This window comes from Mauremys mutica, chromosome 5, assembly GCF_020497125.1.
Source record: "Mauremys mutica isolate MM-2020 ecotype Southern chromosome 5, ASM2049712v1, whole genome shotgun sequence".
NCBI classification, from domain to species: Eukaryota; Metazoa; Chordata; order Testudines; family Geoemydidae; genus Mauremys; species Mauremys mutica.
In genome coordinates, this window is record NC_059076.1 from 1213266 (window position 1) to 1232389 (window position 19124).

Below are 19124 nucleotides of genomic sequence, written 5' to 3' on the forward strand. Positions count from 1 at the left end.
AACACAGACAAGCAGCCTGTCCAAGCAAATATTGGAAGGGCAGGGGGGCAAGAGAGCAGGGAACAAGTAAAAACAAATTTTATATGCAGAATAAAATATAAAGTAATGAAGCCTTGAGAGAAGCCTTATGCAGCCCCCCAATCAGAATTTCAAGGGAAATTAACTAGAAACTAAGCCTTAACAGAGAACAAACCTTCTCATGGGAGGGGCTGGTATAGCCGGCCATCTGCTGGTTCAACTCAAGGCTTATCTGGCTGCTCCAGGCACTGTCATCTATCATCGCCAGAGATGTTCTTAGGAACTGAGTGTAAAAGAAAGAGTTAAAGCAGATGGTTAATTGCAAAAATTTGGGGGTTGTTGTAGGGTTTGTTTGTTTATTTGTTTGGTGTTTTTTTTTCTTCCTTGTTCTCTCTTGTAAACTTTCCAATATTCAGGTGTCATGGGAAGGTTATTTCCCTATTGAGAACTATAAACATCGACAACCCAGACTTTCCCTGCTGTTATTCTTTAACCTTTGTCTGATGATTCTTCTCAGTCCCCAAACCCAGATGGACAGTGAATTGGAGAATGAGATGGAGCCAAGAAATCTGACCATTGAGGAGTGATTTTATAGTGGATGGAGGATGGGCCCAGTAAACTTTGAACAAAGGGCCCTGGACTACGAAGGACCAGGAACCTTCTCTGAAGTGCTATGGACCCTTTATGCCACCTCCTGAGGGTCTCCAGGGTTGTGAGGTACCTCACTACCACCTGCCCTTAGCATGAGGAAGACTTCTCTGTGCTCCGCCAGCCACAGGAAATACAAGCACCCTCTTCTCACCCCATCCAGGTTCCACTGTCCTTCTACAGATAAGCAATTGGTACAGTCCAACCGCCGAACACTCTCTGCAGCCCCACAATGTCCAGCCCCTGTTCCACTGGACACTCACAGAATTCATAGGTTTGCTACACACCACCTTACCAGTTTCACCTCAGCATCACCGCTACATTGCACACACTTAGATACATTTATAGTGAAAACAAGTAGAGTTCAATTGACAAAGATCAGAGAGTTGAGAAGCAGCAAGTAAAATTAATGTAAACAAATGGTTACGTAAAAATAAAATCCTAACACACTTCTAGAGCTTGAACTTAGATAACCAAACATTCCCCTGTCTCACAAAGGATAGCTCCCCCAAATCTCTATCCCAGCATGAAACACCCAGACCAAAGGTGATCCTCCATTCATAAGACAAGCCAGCTGGCAGTTCGTCCAATAGGTGAAGGTTACCTGGGGCCAGATACCTCTGGACCTCCATATATAGTTCCACACATCCATTGTCTTCATTTGAAAACAGGGTACCCCCTATTGTTTGCTTGTTTTTCATGTATCAAATTTCCTCTGGAGACTTCACAATCACTTGATTAGAATTTTCCTCTGTTGATTAGCATCCACTGTGAATAATTACTCACAGGCAGATAAGCGTCTCCTGCCTGAAAGAAACTTGTTTATCACTTTCTGGTGACCAGCCCCAACTCACAGACCTTAAAAGCATCAATTTCAGTATACAACCATAACACCTTATACAACCATAACACCATAACATTGCATCACTGTGCAATGATTATGATGAGCCGTGTGGCACAGGTATCCAGTAAAGGCTTTACATGACACCCTTTGATTATATAGAGATCAGATCCAGGGAATCCTGGGAATAAAAGGTAATAATTGGAGATATACCAATCTCCTAGAACTGGAAGGGACCTTGAAAGGTCATTGAGTCCAGCCCCCTGCCTTCACTAGCAGGACCAATTTTTGCCCCAGATCCCTAAGTGGCCCCCTCAAAGATTGAACTCACAACCCTGGGTTTAGCAGGCCAATGCTCAAACCACTGAACTATCCCTCCCCAATCCTGTAGCTTAAGTCAGTGGGCACCCAAAGGACCCAGGGTCACACCCTCAACTCCCATTGAAGTCAGCCAGAGGTTAGTAACTCTCAGCACTTTGCTGTTTCAGGCCCGAATTTTGAACAACAGCCAGGAAATCTCAGAAACCTCACAAGAAAACCTAATCTTATTTGATTTTTTAGCCCAAAGAATTTCAAAGGAGGCTGGATCTGGAATGGGGAACTCTAGAGTGTAATCCAACCCCAAATGGAACTGCAAACCTTCTGGGGCGTATTTGTTACTGGGTCCCTTCCTTTCATTTTCAGCACTTGCCATCAAAATGTTCCTTGTCTGGATTTACACGAGGCTGCAAAGAGCTCTTTCTGAGCAGAAAGGCTTCTCCCTGAGATACAGTCACCAAACCCTGTCTTGTCTCTTTTCCTTTTGGGGTTTCTCACAGCAAATTTTCTTTTGAGTGGCAAAGAGAAAAAAAGAATCCTTTCGATGTCCCCCAGTGGTGCATTAGCACCATGAGCATGCTGGTTTTCTCGTTAAGTTTTGTGTTGTTCCCAGTGGCAACACAGAGTTATTTATAACTAGAGCAGGTTGAACAATGGTAAGTCCATTTCACAAAACAAGTGGGATTTTTTGTTTTCTTGATTTTTCAACACACACATGAAAAGTGAAAGAAACAAAAATATTTTGCTTTTCAAAATAAAAAATTACCGTTATTCAGTTCTTGGTTTTCCCCCTTTCCTTCCCTTTATCCCTCATCACCAGGCCTTTCCTCCTCTCTTCCACTTTGTGACTGAAAAAGCCGGGGCGGGGGGAAGGAGACAAACAGGAAAGCAAATGAAAAAAAAAACCCCAAAAATCAACTTCAGTTAAAAAAAACTGAACATTTTCCAGTTGGGTTGGGTTGTTTTGTGTAAAAAAAAGAAAAAAATTGAAAATGTCCCATGAAAATAAAAAAGGCCAGTTTTCACTGAACAAAAGTTGCAAATGAAATAGTTTGACCAGCTCTGCTTATAATGAATAGTTTATCATTAATTTTTTCCCCACTTGATACATTTGGAGGGGGGAGGGAGGGCTGTGACAATACAGCTGAAAGCCATCTTGTACCTGAAGCAGCATGTGCTCCCACCGCACGTGGTCCAGGGAATTCTCTGTGTTTCCTATGAAGCAGGAGGCAAAACAATAATGTCAGCTAGGTTAGCAAGAAGAGTCATCCCAGGAATCTCCTTTGCAATCAGTCCTTTGAAAACCCCTGCTCTGCCAAGCTGTAACATACCTGAGCTGTCAAGGCTAAATGGGACCTACGCCAACGTTCTTTGTTGGACCAACAGAAAGTATCATGTTATGTACTCTGCTGGCATTTCTATTCAGGGTCAGTCAACCCACCAGGAGTGAGATGCTGAGCACTCCCAATTCCTTTTGACTTTAATGGGAGCTGAGGGTACTTAGCATCTCAGAAAACGGTTCAGCACATCAGAAGACTGGGTTTAATGGGAATACAAACTTTTCCTGCATAATAAGAGATTCTGGACTTGATCCTAACTTGATGTAAATGGGTGTAGCTTCACTGAAGTCAATGGAATGATACTGATTTACATCAGCTGAGAATCTGGCCCTGTTTCTGAATGTCCAGCTCTAACCTACCCTTCTTTAATGTCGGCACAAGGCAGTATTGGGGACTCTGTACAGCAACAACCACTAGGGAAAATACAGCTCATTTTTAAAATCTTTTTTTGACTATCAAATCCACTTGAATATTGTGGGGTCTGACCTTCATCAGAAACATATCGGGTTTGTGCTCCACGTAGGGTCTGTCATACTCCACAGAGACTACAATGGCACAGCCACGTCATTGGAGCTCTGCTGGCATAACCCCATAGTGTAGACGCAGCCTACACTGACTGAGGAGGTCAATAGATTCATACCACTGTAAAATTGCTGAAAGACATTATTAGGCCCACAATACCTAGAGTCTACATGGGCACCCACTTGGCCAACCTAGCTTTTATGGCTCAGGTTTCCTTACAGAAAGAAAAACTCTGGGTTTTTTAATTGAATCACCCTTGAAAGTAAACATGGGGTTTAATTTTCAGAAACATTCAGCTTGCAAAATCAGACTATATATGGGACCCCAAAATATTTCACTAACCTCCAGCTTCACGCGTAATTCACCTTCCCAAACATTAACCTAGCAAAGGTGTGGGGGGAACTGCTGTAAAATTTCCATTCAGCTGAAACCTTCCTGGCCTGATTCTGCCCGTATTGAATTGGCTTCAGTGGTTCAACTCTGGATTTACCCCAGTGGTTCACAGTTATCCAGATGAAGGAAAAGTGAGGGCCTGGAAGCCCAATTTCAATTCCCCACTGTTCCCACATACTGCAACAGGAATGGCACAACACGTGTCAATACGAAGCTGCATTTTCTGGCTTCCCTTCTATGCTCCATGGACTGCACTCCTCCTAACTAGCACTTTACCTTCAATGTACTGCAGCAGAGATGGGATCTTTACTATCCACATCTCACCCACTGCTGCATGGATATTTTGGTGCAGGGCCTGTAGTAACTGCAAGGCAGCACATCCATGTCCTTCTCCTGCATAAGGGGACGAGGCCACTACCTGTCAATGAGAGAGAAAGAACAGGCTAAGTTTGGTCAGCACAATGCCAGTGTGTTCTGAAGGGGGGAATAGTTCAGACTCTCTCATTGTGGAGACCATACAATAGAGTTGTTGATTCTACTGCAGTGTCTTCCTGAAGAAGAAAGCATTCTAGCTAGTACGAGGATGCAGAACAGTGTGTCTCAGGAGAGGGCAGAGATAGAGAGATCCAATCATACACATTCCTCAGCCTGTCTACAAGCATCTAGCTAGAAAACCCATTTTTATAGTTAACTGTCCCACTTCACATTCCACAGAAAACCTATTCTCATGGTCTACTCACCAGGAGTCGTGCCAGCAGCCCCTGGGGTGTAGGGAGTCTCACTAGGGAAAGAAAGAGAATATCATGAATTCTGCCAGACTTTCAGAGAGTCCTGCTGATGTTATTCACCTAGCCATTTTCAACGTGCCCACCAATGTTGAATGCAGCTGATCATAATTTGCATTTCCATAGTGCTTTCAGTCTGAGCTTCTCAAAATGCTTTACAGCCATGAACGAATTCCGTCTCACAGCACCTCTATGAGGTTGGCATTAATTACTCCTTCATTTCACAAGTGGGGAAGCTGAGAGAGAAAGATCAGGTGATTTCCCCAAGGTCACATCAGAATTTTGGTGGCAATCTGGGAACAGAACCCACATTTCCTAGCTCCCTCCCATGGCCATGTTGTAATCACAAGACCATCCCTCATTTTAGCCTTCTCATTGCAGAGGAGAGAACTGGAGCAGACTGAACCTGTTCATTGCATAGTGTGCCTGGAGAGAATAAATGAAGGAGTTTCTGTTATAAACCTGGTCCACCGTAGTTGAGGCAAGCAGGTTCTTCTCCTTCCTGCTGCTTTTTCTCAGCCAGCTCCCTAAGGCATCTGCAGAGAGGCTTCAAAGTACCAGTGTACTGAGCTGGCACCACATATTCGAGAAGCCTTGGCCATAACACCTGCAGAGAAGAGCGAGACGACAGTTCAGTATGCAGTTATTTCCATCACCCCACCTCCAGTATCCTGCTGTCGGAATGCCCCCCTCTCATGTAGCTTCTCCTTTTATTCATCACTGACCCTTCCCTTCCCTATCACCTCATCTCTCTCTCTCCCCATCATCTCACTCTACCTGTCCGATGCCCCCTCACTCTGTCTTTTAAATACACGGCCTTCTTTGGTGAGCAATTTGGCTTTCACCCAGAGATGAATCCTCTTTCCCTGCATTAGAGCATTATGGAGCTATTTAGATGGCACCATCAACTCACCCAGAACTTTACAGACCTATATAAGGCACAGTCCCAGCCCCAGCATCTGTTCAAATCCAGGATCACCAAATCTACATGTCAGAAGTATTCATGGGGGACCTAAGGGGCAGTTGCACTCAGACAGTGGAAAGAATGAAGAGAAGATCTCTGCAACATGATTCCTTCCAGTTCAGTTGCTTTCTATCTTTTCTCTAATGTGAACCACTTACTCCATGATGAAGGGGTCACATCCCTGACATGAATTTGACATGCTGTTCCTCCATTATGCTGACTGTGCAAAAAGCTTCCTTGTGGGGAGGTACAAGGAAGGTAAGGAAGAACGTCCCTATTTCAAGAAGCAGTAGCAGCAGGTCACTTACTTGGGTCATTCCAGTGACTGAGGTGTCCAGACATTGCAGGATGTCAGTGCACAGGGTTTGGATAGTGTTTTCTTCCGGAATAGCCTGGGTGAGAAGTGTTGTACCCTGCTGTGAGACAGCTCTATAGAACTTATTAGATAGTAGCAAGACACTGGCTAGAGAATCAGTGTCCTTCTCTTACAAAGCCATCTTGAACATTGACCTATGCCTGCTTTTATATTGCACTGGAAGTGCACAAACATCTGAAGGGAAGAGAATAATGGAAACTCTTAACTGGTGGGTCAGATCCCAGGCTTAGGAAAACCCTAAAGTGAAGGGAATGATTCACTGAACACAAAAGAGTTTCCCCAACAGGGTTAATTTTCTTTAAATTTGAAAAACTGTTTGTTTTTCCTCAGAGATAAAAAGATGATTCAGACTCTGCCCTGTGGAAATCAATATGCAGAACCAGGGGGATCCACTCTATTTGTTTTGATGCCCCAACCAGCTTGGTCATTTCATGTGTAGTGAGTGTGATTCTATCAACGGGCCTAATTCTGCTCTTATTTACACCGGACTAAATATTGATTGACTCTACTGATTTCAGTGTAAAGGAGAGCAAAACTGGCCCGAGGAGAACAAGCAGCCTTCCTTAAGATGGGTGTGTGTGTGCGCGCACGCGTGTGTGTGTGTGTGAAAAAAAGGCCCTTGGAGAGTATTGCCACAAGCTCCAACTTTGTAGAAAAGGGGCCAGGCAGAGCTAAGATCTTCAACAACTTACTGTAAAGTTGAACTGTTTCTGTTAATACAGATCATGGATCCAGTCATGGAGCACAAAGTGTCTGGAGCCTCTTGGCTGTGTCCATGGGCAGAAATACGGATTGAAGATATTTTTTAACTAGTACATGTAGATTAGAGCATGTAGTGAGGGAGATATGCAGCAAGCTTTTCCAGGCTCTTGACAGTCTGTGATGCAACCTGCATAACCTCGGTGTTTTGCTGATAGTTTATGTTTGCTTCAACAGCCACAGAATTGGGCATCATTATGTTCTCTGGAGAGTCTATTGAAAACAAAGATGTGCTTCCTTGTACAAGAACATTTCACTGAAAAATGGTGTTTTCAGAATTTTCAATGACTCAGAGGGTTGAGGAACCTAGATAACTCTGTTAGATGTAAATACCCAGTGTGAGAGTCTGATCTGTTACACTAGTATAAATCCAGAGTAACGCCTCTAAAGTCAGTGGAGCTACCTTGACTTTACACCAATATAACTGATCAGATTCTGGCTCTAATCCTTCAGTCCAGTTGTCCTTGAGTCAAAACTCCCACTGAAGGCAAGAGGAGCAGTCAGCATACAAGAATGGTAGGACCGAGTCCTAAGTGTTAAGAACTCTCCTTACCAGTTTGCTGGTGGACACACTGAACTCCCTGAAAACATGTGCTACCATATCCCATGCTGCACAGTTCTCCACACTTTCTGAGCTGAGCAGCCTTCGGATGAAATGAAGAACTGCCTTCCTCACCTGCAAGGGTAGAGATGACACACATGAGTTATTGTTATCCCTTCTGCCTGAAATAGGAGATAGGATATGAGAGTCCTTATGCTTTTGATTTGATCTCCTTGGCTTATAAACATGGATCTATTTAACACAATCAGGAGAATGACATGCCTTCTCTAGTCTGCAGTCTGTCCTCTGGATCTGAATGAAAGCTCCACCCAGATGTCCATTCATCCCATATCATTGAAAAAAATTGAAATATTTTACTGCTCCACACACAATCTTACCGTAGCATTCTGATCACTGAAACTGGATTTCACTGCCTTCACAATCAGCAACTTTTTCGGTCTTGTCTCGGGCACTGAAAGATAAGGAGAGGTGTACAGTACTTCTTTGTTCCACACACTCACTTTCCACATTGGAATGAATCCCGGATTTCAAAAAGGCCCTATTTAAGAATAGTACCAAGCTTCTCTCATACACAGAATCAATGGGGAAAACATAGGACCAGACTCTGGTCTCAGTTACACTAGTGTAAATCTAAAGTAATTCCAGTTCTATAAATAGTACCATCATGCTGCCATGATGGAAATAGTATAAAAGAATTAGATAGACTGAGGTCAATCTGTATTTACACAGTCTAACAGAACTCAGAATCTAATCTATAGTGTCTAATACTGACAATTATCAAGTCAGGGATATTATTTTATTTTTGATTATTGTTAATGTGCATTAGCCCCAAGTCAACTTCTGTATCTGAAGTTGAAAAATATCTTGGGCTACATTCAGCACTTAGTTGAACCTGTTGATTTCTGTGTGGCCATAGGGGGCTAACTTAGGGCAGCATTTTGCCCCTTAGTGGATATCCAGACCACTGGTGACTGTGTGTTATAGAGATTCTGTGCCCCATTTGCAGAGGTGATGAGTCTGTTACAGCCCTGCTGGGCCTACAAAGCCTTGGTTCTTTAGCTCAATCTATAGTAGCTCATGCTTTTAGCTCTGGATCAGGGCTGGCTTTAGGCCGATTCCTCTGATTCTCCTGAATTGGGCCCCGTGCCTGACAGGGCCCTGCACATAACAGGACCCCGCGCCCAGTGACCTTTTAAATTTTTACTCACCCGGCAGCGCTATGGGTCTTTGGCGGCACTTCAGCGGCGGGTCCTTCACTCGCTCCGGGTCTTCGGCAGCACGTGAAGGACCCGCTGCTGAAGTTCCACAGAAGACTCAGAGCGAGTGAAGGACCCGCCGCCCAAGTGCAGCCGAAGTCTCAGGGCACCACCCGGTGAGTACAAGCCCCACAAATCAGGCCCCGCATTTCCTAAAGCCGGCCCTGCTCTGGACGTCCCCAACTCAACCCTCAGCATGTCGGCCAAGAGGGCAGCTGGCACAGTTGCTCCTGTGTTACTTACAGTCAGCATCAACAATAGCTCTGAGCAGCTTCAAAGAGGTCACACGAACAGCCTCATTCTTAATCTTCAGCTGCGAGTTCAGAAATGCTATCAGATCCTCCAGAGAAGAACGGGCTGCAAGGGAAGAAATCACGTCCTCACTGATGACAGAACTCTTATTGTTACCATACCTTACAAAGGTAAGGAAGTTACAAGGAAACTACTGTGTAACTCAGAGTCTCTTCCCCTTACCTAGTTGAACTATACAATGGACCAGCTCTGTGTGATTTTCCATGCTGAGCGGCTTAGCTTGAGAACAGATCTGTGGGAAGAAGGGAAATGGTCAAAGAAAAACTAATCAGAAGCAATTGAAAAGAAAATGTTCAATTAATTTCTAAGCTTCCACTTCCTACTTGTCCAACTAGAGCTCTGAACCCCAGGTGGATGCACAGCAAGAATCAAACACAATGTCCAATACATTAGATGAGAGAAGCTAAAGCGTTTTGAACAGCAGAGCTCATCGAATCAAGACACAGCCACAGTGTTTACTGTACAACTCTGACTCCCCCTGATAATCGGCTTATGGTAAAATTGCTTTACAAACTGAGCTGGATATTAGCCAAGAAAATGAGACCACTACCTGCTTACTCTTGAGCCTGCAGAAATCAGTAAGGCATGAGGTGGTCTCCAGGCTCTGCACTATCATTTCATAGATTTGGATTGTTAATATGCTTCAGATCTGCTGTGCCTAAGCTCAAGGGATCCAAGCAAAACCACCCCTCACCTGGTTGTGCAGAGCACTGCAGATGGCTTGAAACTTCTCGTTAGGGAGAGGGATCTTATATTCACCAGAGACCTCCAAGAGCTGGTGAAAGTCAGATGGTGGCACACACAGGAGCAATATGTAGTGACTGAAGCAGATTCAGGGGATTCGTGGATTCCAAGGCCGGAACGGATTATTGCCATCATCTAGTCTGACCTCTGGTATAACACAGGCCACAGACCTTGCCCAGAATAATTCCGAGAGCAGAGCTTTTAGAAAAACATCCCAATCTCGATTTAAAAACTGTCAGTGAGGGAGAATCTGCCTCGGCCCTTGGTAAATGGTTCTAATGGTTAATTATCTCACCATTAAAAATGGATACTGCATTTCCAGTCTGAATGTGTCTTGCTTCAGTTTCTAGCCATTGGATCAAGTTACACCTTTCTCTGCTAAACTGAAGAGCCCGTTATAAAACATGACTCCCTCATGTAAGATATTATAGACGGTCACGAAGTCACCTTGTCACAGGATAGGTCCACCCCGTCAGGTGGAACCAGGTTGTGGAGGAAATGAAGTAGATCTCGGGCGGCCCAGCTGGCCTAGTCTCCCTAGCCACCGCAGCAGTCCTGACTCCTAAGCAGCATAGCCTAATGGTTGGGATCAGCGCAGCAGCCCTTCAGTGAGGGTCCACGGCCAAACAGCCTGAGTCTGTAGGGCTCCCCTTCTAGGTATGGAAGTGCGGCCTAGTGGCCAAAGTCAATGGAACCACCCTTGGCAGCAGAGCAATGCAGCCTAGTGGCCAGAGTCATTAGAACCACCTTTTGCAGCAGGGAAGTGTTGCCTAGTGGCCAGCCCTCCTCCATTGGGTCCTACGTATTCCACAGGTCCCAGCCCAGGGCCCAGTCTTGCCGCAGAGGTATCTGCCACCAAATCAGCGGGGATCCTTTCAAAACATGCCAAGTCAAAGCCCGCTGCCTCAACTGGATCAGTGCTTAGTCTACCTAGGCTACTTCCCACTCAGGGATTCTGTGGTCTCTCCTCCATCTCTGGCATTGGGCGGTTGGGGGTCGGTTGCAGCCACAGTCTGGCTGGCCTCTGAATCCTGGAGCACTGGCAGTCTCTCTGCAGGAGCCTGCAATGTACCCAGGGCTGGTGCTTCCATTTAGGCGAGCTAGGCAGTCGCCTAAGGCACCAGGATTTGCGCGGGGGGGGGGGGGGGTGGCATTTCGCCGGGAGGGCGGCAGGCGGCTCTGGTGGACCTCCCATAGGTGTGCCTGTGGCAGGTCCACCGGAGCCGCGGGACGGACCCTCCGCAGGAACGCCTGCGGGAGGTCCACCGAAGCCGCGGGACCGGCGGTGAAATGGGTAGAGCCGGCCCTGCGCCTAGGGCACCAAAAACCCTGGCACCGCTCCTGAATGCACCTCTGCTCTCTTCGGCAGCCAGCCCAGACTGAGCTGAGTGGCTCTCTTTTATATCCTAGTTCCAGCCAAAGCATGCCCAGCAGAGATGAGGGGCCATGGCCTCCTTGACCCATAAAGTATGATTAACCCATGTTGAACCAATGTAGGGTAGGTAAACCCAATCACGCACCCTTTTACTTTCTGTTTGTTAAACTAAATAGTTTGAGTTCCTTGATTCTACCACTGTAAGGCATGTTTTCCAATCCTTTAATCACTGTGGCTCTTCTATCAATATCCTCTCCAATTTATCAACACCCTTTTTGAGTTGTGGGCACTAGAACCGGACACTGTATTCCAACAGTAGTCACACAAGTGCCAGATTTAGAGGTAAAATAGCCACTGTACTCCTCCTTGAGATTCCCCTTTTTATGCTTTTCAGATTTTTTGGCCACAGCATGAGCTCGTGTTCAGCTGATTATTCATCATGATCCTCACAATCTTTTTCAGAGTCACTGCTTCCCAGGACAGCATCCCCCATCATGTATGTACGGCCTAAATTCTTTGTGCCTAGATGCTCACATTTACATTCAGCCATATTTAAATGCACCTTTGTTTGCGCCCAGTTTACCAAGTGATCTAGATCTCTCTGAATCTGTCCTCTCCATTTTTTACCACTTCCCAATTTTTATCTCATCTGCCAACTTTATCAGAGATGTTTTTATGTCCTCTGCCAGGTTATTGATTAAAAAAAAGGTGAAAATCGAATTCCTTCCTGCATCTAAACACTTTTCTCCTTTGCTGCTTCAAGCTTCCAGAATGTCTCTGATGCCATCTACAGATTTTACTATATTGAAGCAGTTCTGTAGTGCCCTGATGCTATCAAAGAAGTCCATGATGCGTTGGTTCCCTCCAAATCATGGGTATTTCAACCACAAAAGTGACCACATACTCTGTACCAGAAAGCTTCAACCAACAGAGATGGTGAGTAAATATCACTACCAAGAAGTTATAGCTGTCTCCTGAGTTTATTTACAACTGTGTAGCCGCACTGAAGACAGAATATGGCCCCTTAATTCTTGCTCATGTGGTACTCAGGGTAGAAGAAATAGAGAGAGAAGGGGAGTGAGACAATATCTTTAATTAGATTATCTCACCCACCTTGGCGCTCTAATATCTTGGGACCAACATGGCTACAACAGCACTGCATAGAACGGGAGACGAAATAGACAGGCAATGCTTTTAGATCCATCTAGTTACATAATCCAAAGCAATCACCCTCAAGCCTCCTTAGTATTAATTTTCAACCATTGACCATTGGCTTGGTACTGACCAGAGACAACATATGGCAGCCCCTGCTCTGAGGAGCTTATGAACTAAAAGAGACACGCAGTGTTGACAGGATGTACTGGGAAATCACAAGGAGGGAGGATCTTGTTGGGGAGGGAGGCAGGTGTTTTGTTTTTTTATCTCCTTATCATCCTCCCCAGGAAACAGAGGATGCTTTTCATAAGAGGCATTTACCTACAAATCTCATTGCCTGGGTCACCATGTGTATAAACCCAGAACTCGTGTGGATATTTATTTTCTAAAAAGTCACTGTCTCAACCAGGAAACCCCACTGGCAGAAAATTCCTCGTGCAGTTCATACATGCAGACACAGACAGTTACCTTAAGGAGTGGTACCTCACCTTGGTGACGTGAAAAACATCAGTGTTCTCCTTATATTGCTCAAGGAGCCATGAGATCTGTTCAAATATCTGATCTTGATATTCCCCTTTGTGTAGCAGGAGGCTCATCATGGGACCAAGGGCTTTGATGATAGCCTGCTTGAGCTGCATAGATGAGACACAGAATTTATGTTCCTACGAATTCATTCAGTATCATCCAATGGGCACACCTTTTCTACTTCTAATGCCTGCAGCTTCCCTTGTTCCACTGTAGGAATGGGCCTATCTCAATATTTCCTGGTAAAGAACCAGGACTCGTAGGGCTGGTTTCAGGATTATATCCTAATGCACCTCACAACTATACCAGGTAAAATATTCCCCAGATTAGTATGCATTCTAGGCCAACTCATCCCTGCTGGAACTCCACTGGGGCTGAATGGAGGAATTAATTTAGGCCACTATCCCGTGTTTATCTGCACGTTAGGTGCATAAAACTAGAATCCATGTACACTGCGTACAGACAGAATTTCCGTGATGTGGTGACATTATAAATGTTTGGGTTTTAGATGTTTTACATGACACTCTGTTCCATCCAAAAGGACCTACCATTAAATGCCATCCTCACAATGAGTGTCAGACACACAGAATTTAACGTTACAATTTCTGCTAAAGGTTTAGAGAACCAGCAATTTTCACCTCCAGCTCCTCACAGGTCAGCCAGTTGCTGGTCACATGAGAGTAGACGGGAAGAAAATGATTGCAGAGTCGCAATTTGCCCACTCTGGGGAATGAGCACTTGTCCCAGTTAGCCAAAAAGAGACGTACTGCCCTTGACCATTGTTCTAGAACTGCATGGATGGAGAGAAGACAGGCAATGTGAAAAGGACACATTAGTAACGAGGAGAAGTTGCTTTATCCATGAAGACACCCAGGCCTAAAGTTTACTACAATTCCATGGCAGATACTGCTCAGTTCAGGACTAGACGCTGAAATCCAACATCAATTTTGAGCTATTTCTCTTGCCCCCATTCCGTGTCTTGTTTCTCAAAAGGCTTTTTAATTTGCAGATCTCTCAATCTTTTTTCAATTACCAGCATCTGAAGACAATTTTTTCTCCCTTCCTTGTTACCTCTTAATTAGAGCTGCTTGAAAAAGCAGTTTAAATTAAATTACAAATCTTTACTGATAGTGTTTTTCTTTCAAAATTGAAAAATTTAAAAATCATTTCTATTTTTCAAAAATCAGAAAAAGTTCAGCCACTTCTTTAGATACTCAGAAACACTGGATGCACACTTCCTGATCAGACTTGTCATTGACATTTTTCACGTTTGTTTTTCATCAAATTTGGGGAAAAAATTATGGAAAATATAATTAAAAATCAAAATATTTCAGCAAGCTCTCCTCTGAACGACTCATGTTCTCTGCAGTTATTGTTTATTTAACCCTAACACTGGATGATTTCATCTTGAGTTACAGTTTGTCTGAAAGATGTTCAGTGCCCCTAACTGCCATTGGCTTTACTGGGATTTGAACATAGTGGGGAGCACTTTGCCCTAAAAGTAGGTGAATCTTCTAAGAATTAGGGCCCAATCCTGTTGTCTATGAAGTCGATGGCAAAATTCTCATTTACCTCAAAGGCACAGGATTAACCCCTTACTGAGCATCATCTGAAAAGCAAAGGAAGAGAAGTGGAGAGGAAGAGAAGACAGAGAAAGAGGGTGAAAGGAAATGATGATAAAGAAACTAAGAGGAGAGAATGGGTGAAGGAGTGGGAAATGGGATTTTTAAATATACAGTATTGAAATCTGCTCCCTTCACCTCCTCCCCCAGGAGACTGCTGGCAGATGGGCAGCTTCAGCCTTTATGTCTGTTTATTTTAAATTATATCCATGAGTCATAAAGGGCTTGAACTTACAAATGCTCAGCGCCTCCTGCAAAGTGAGGAGCACTCTCAACTTCACTGAGTGCCGCGGGAGCCAAGGAACACAGCACCTGGTGCAATCCAGGGCAGGGAGCACAATTCAGGGTGTGTTTGCAAACTTGGTCAGTCACTCCAGTCTGTACCGAGACCCCCTAAATATCCATTTGGGGCACCTGCAGTAAGTGCTGGCACTTACCACTGCAAAATGCTTGTCTCAGCCTGGCGTCCTTGACTAACTCCAGCATGGAGAACATGGCGTTCAGGGTCACTCTCACAAAAGGGATACACTTAAGTGCTGCAGAGAAAGGCAGAAGAGAAGGAAGACAGATAATCGGCTGCTCTCCGCCTTCTTAGAACACACTTAGAAACATTGTGGGGCAGGATGCTATGGGCTCCTAGGCCAGTTTGCACTGTGTAAGCAGAGCAGAATGGCTTTAAAGGAGCCATTGAAAGCCAGTGCGGGATTCACCCTGAAGAGAGGAATCCTGCACCAGTGCACAGCTGTGCCCGATGCTCAACTCACTCCCAGCGTAAGGGGAGAGAGCACTGGGGCCGGGTGGGAAGTGGGGTGGAGAAGAGCTCCACTGGACATGATCTTCCACTCATTCCCATCCTTAAGGAACTTCAGTTGGGGGCAGAAGTTAGAGCTTGCACCGCCGTCTGGATAGCTCATGATCTGGAAGCCAGAATCCTGTGTGTCTCCATGCACGCACAAGCACACACTCAAGCAGAGCTCTGTTTAGCTGCAACATTTTTAGGTAGAGAGAGTAATCCCCTGTCCTTAAATGAAAGACGATAACTTTGAAACAAAAGATGGAAGTTACCATACCATGGGCTGATGACAGGTTGCCCAGCGTAACTAAAATAAACTCTTCAGGCAGCTTCGGTGGTTTCAGATGACAGTGCAGCTCATACATGACATGATCAAAATAGCAGCTTGCCAGAGTCACTAATGTGTTGCTAGCTGCCACTTTTACTTCATTTGTTGCTTCCTAAAAAAAAAAAAAAAAGAGAAAGACTGAAGTAACTGAAGCCGGTTGCACTAGCCAGAGTTGTTTATATGAGTCAAGTTCTTATTTCTGTGCATAAGTTCCGAATGAACTCACCCAACTTTCTGCGGATACAGTCATTAGTCATAAATATTCATTGAGTCGTTTGGCTAAACAATTTTCAGCCTTTGAGTTGCTTGCAAGCTGCTTAGTTAGACTATTCACTATTAGCACCTTGTGGTGGATGACTGGTCACCATAGTCACATGATATTTTGCCCCGCCCTTCCCTAAGGAGGCAGTGAGACACAGACTAGGCAGCTTCAAAATATCCAGAGAGCTTTCCTGGAATAAACTGTCCCCCAAAAGGAGGCTGACTTCCTTTGGAACAAGAGAGAGATTTTTCCATGGGTTTTCCTGCTGCCAAACTAGATTCTGTCTGTCTTAGGGCTTTATACTACCACTTATCCCTATAGTATCAGAGCACCTCCCACATAACATCAGTATCAAAAATGAAATCCCTAGTAGACTTTGGGAAAGACGTGCTCATTAAGAAACCATAGGCCTGTCTCTGTGTCTGATATCATGTGTCTCGGGTCCTGATCCTGCAAAGATGTGCATCCTGCATCCTCACATGTGTAACTTTCACATGTGCACATGCATAAGATGGGAAAACTCACAAGTGCTGTCTAGGACCTGGGCTTTGGTCTGGAGGAAGGTGTGGGCCTCTAACAGAAGAATACATTTTCGTTTCAGTATATAGTTTAACCCCCCCCCCCAAAAAAAGAGAGTTTTAATTAGTTAAAGCTTTGGATCCTTTGATTAGTAGCTCAGGAGAACTAACTTACCTGAGTGTCTCTCATCTGCTCTGAGGCTAGGCTTATAATTTTTTTCACTAGCCTTATCTCTAGGCCCCCAGTGTCCTGCTGTAACACCTCCTCCAGGATATAGTAAATGTCTATTTTGTTTTGCTGGGGACAAACCAGAAAAGAGAACAAACAATTGGGAAAAGTTTTTCTTGATGACCACACAGTAATTTGACAAATAAGCCCCTGCCCTAAAGAGCTTCCAATCCAAACATGAAATGATTAGCCCAAGTATTATCAGAACAGAGCAGGTCCGTGGCCAGGAAGAGAATCCATGTCTCCTGAGTCATTATCCAGAGTCCTATCCACTAGGCCACACTGACTCCTCAGCCAGCATGCTCACACAACTACTCCATTGACTTAATTGGTGTCAAACATGCCATGCCCTCCACAATCACCGCATTAGCAACACTTCAGAAGCAGCCGAACAATTGACATATTTTAATCTTCCTGCAGAGAAAAAAGCCAGAAGAAGCCTCCTTCACTGCCCCCTTCTCGAGTTTCATTTATTGAAAACAAACAATAAAAAGGAGCCCCTTGCCCTTGCTCTAGCCACTCCAGACAGAATTGGTAAATGTGTAATTACAAAATACCCAACTCCCGCAGTAAGTCCTCAACAGCTCCCAGGGGAAATTAGCTCAGCAGTTAGATCTTCATTGACAGTCGCACACTCAAAGGTGTCTTTTATGAGGCCCATCAGTGTAGAAATTCACAGATGATACTAAATATGGGGGAGTTTAGTATCAGCTGGGACAGAAAAAAAATAGAGAGGGACACAGAGAAATAAAAAACCTGAGCAGAGAACAAGATTCCTTTCAGAAAACTGCAAACTAGCACATCTGGAAAGGAGGTAACTGACATAATGGGAGGAGAAAAGTGGGAAGCAACAAGTGCCCTGGGGGTGACAGTGAAAAACCAAGTCAACGTGTATATGCAAGGGGTGACTGTTACCACAAAGAGCCATGTGGGTTGGGTCTTTTCCACACAGGGATCATGGCACAAAGCAGGAAGATGACAGTTCCTCTCTGTTCATCTAAGGTGTGACTGCATCTGGATTATTGCATTTTCTAGCACCACATTCCCAGAGAGAGAAACAAATTTGAAGTAATTCATGGGAGAGCAAAAAAGAATGCAGGGGGGTGGCAGAATTGACTTCTGAATAGAGCCCTGCAACCTGACCCAAATCCTATGGGACCTGACTACAGGCATCAGGGTCAGGTTGAATGAAAAAACAACTGACTCTTGGGCTCAGGTCAGGTCGGCTCTCCTCCTTTAGCTCATGGGATCGGCACAACAGGGGGCAATGTCAGAGGATGAAGCCATCGCTGCACATCATTGCCGCTGCGCCGGCTCCATGAGCAGGATGCAGTGGCAATATCCGGTTTGGGGGGGAAGGGTTGGGACCAGGATGGAAAATGATTCAACCCTCTCAAGGTGAGGTGAGTGGGCTTGGGGCCAGTTCAGGTTGGGCTTCAAAACTGGGCCTGAGCAGATCTCTACTACTGAAGACAGACTGAAAGAACTGTCTACGGCAGATGCAGCCAAAGGATGACTATGAGGGAGACATGATAATACCATACAACTATGTGTAGCATGTGAACATCAAGGAGGGAGAGGAATTTTTTAGTATAATACATTTAGGTAAAAGTAGGAGTAATGGGATTAAACTAAAAGAAGACATACAGTTCAGACTTTAACAACAGGAAAAATGCCTCACCTGTGAGACAGATCTATAAGGTTATGACAGTCTTCCTAGGAAAATAGTGGAAGTTCAGTCATTAGGGGCTTTTAAAATTAGTTTTGCCAAACCAGAGGGAAATGGCCATTTGGAATGGTTCTGCATTCGCAGGGACATGGACTGGATGATCCAATAGGTCTTTTCCATCTCTGTCTCCTGGGCGTCTCTAAATCTAGGTGACCTGCATGCCAAGGTCATAAAGCCCTTTGGAATGTTCAGAGCCAATCAGATCTCTTGATTGGCTAAACATTCCAGGGGTGCTGCTTGAAAAGGAGGCTTCTGCAAACTGCAATCAGAACACACAGCTCCACTGGGGAGAAGCTCCTTCCATTAATTTTTAAATGTCAGGAGGATTTGTTTAATTGAAAATCGTCACTGATAATTTATGAATACATAAGCACTACGTAATACAAGCAGCTCTGGATTAGGCAACAATTTTATTCTTTAAAACCAAAAGTTTCATAATTAATCAAGTAATTCAAATAATTAAAGTAGTAGGAGGCCAAGACAAGCAGTTCGGTTCTCCTCATAAGGGCTAGTGGGGGAGAACAGACTGGGGCAGGGGCTGAATGGGAGTGGAGACCTGGGGTTACAGGGGGGAGGGATGTGCAGAGCTACACAGGGACAGGGGGTGGTTGAGTGGGGCACAGAACCACATGGGGATGGAGGAACACATGTGGACAAGGGGTGCAAGGACCCATGAGGGTGCAGGAACACATGGAGGCGGGGCAGATGCCTTACTGAATGGGAGAGGTTAGGAGTCAGCCAGTGTCTGCA